We start from the raw sequence: 1,002 nt of genomic DNA on the forward strand, positions 1-1,002 counted from the left end.
AAAACAAAAAAAAAAAAAAAAAAAAAAAAAAAAAAAAAAAAAAAGCAGGGCCTGTTTGGGGAAGACGTGGTAGCCAAAAACCCCTCAGTCTGTCTGTACAAATAAAAATAAGACAAAGACATCGAACACAGATGGAGTAATTAATTATTCCTGGGAGTCTGGCTGCAGAATTGTTGGATGATCGTAAGCAAACCTTTCAAAGGTTATCTTTATTTTATTTTTGCCCCTGCCGCATGGCTTGCAGGATCTCAGTTCCTCAACCAGGGATTGAACCTGGGCCGTTGCAGTGAAAGCCTGGAATCCTAACCCCTAGACCACCAGGGAACTCCCACTGAGGTTATCTTTAAAAAGTACCGAGGAAGGTCATTTCTTCTGAGGAGACGGTCCTAATGATGGGCAAGATAAGCCCACCAGCTTGTGGCTGGGTGTGGAGGACCCAGATCTGTCTTTATAAAAGATGGTTCTGGGCCAGGGCTGGGCTGTGGCTGGACACAGGGGTCCAGGGTCTGGGGCAGGGAGGCCGGTTTGAGGGAGGGGTAGGGTAGCATGGGGTGCGGCCAGGCCTCAGCTTGGCTCAGGTGGCTCCTGCAGGGACAGGGATGTCTCTGAAGTGCCGCATTTGCTCAGCACCAGTTGCATCTGCCTGGAAATCGAGGCGACAGAGACTTAGTGACTCCTGGCGTTTGCTGTCACTTCCCATTTCCCTGCTCCTCAGAGCCTGGTCAGGACTGGGTGGAAGATGGTCAGAGAGCCTGACGCACACCTGAGCCCTGCCATCCCTCAGGTGGACAGGGAGGGGGTGCCAGGAGGGGCACAGGGGCCACAAGCCAGGCCTTTGCTCACTGGGACACTGCTGAAACGGCTTCCTCACCTGGGGACTCTAAGGGGAGTAGGTGGCCATGGCTATTTGTCTTAGACTCAGCCTGAGATGCTGAGGGTCAAACTCATACATACAGAAACAGGAAGATCCCTCTCACGTGCCCCCCACCCCACCCCACCACC

Source organism: Lipotes vexillifer, unplaced genomic scaffold (genome assembly GCF_000442215.2).
Source record: "Lipotes vexillifer unplaced genomic scaffold, Lipotes_vexillifer_v1.1 scaffold126, whole genome shotgun sequence".
Lineage (NCBI taxonomy): Eukaryota > Metazoa > Chordata > Mammalia > Artiodactyla > Lipotidae > Lipotes > Lipotes vexillifer.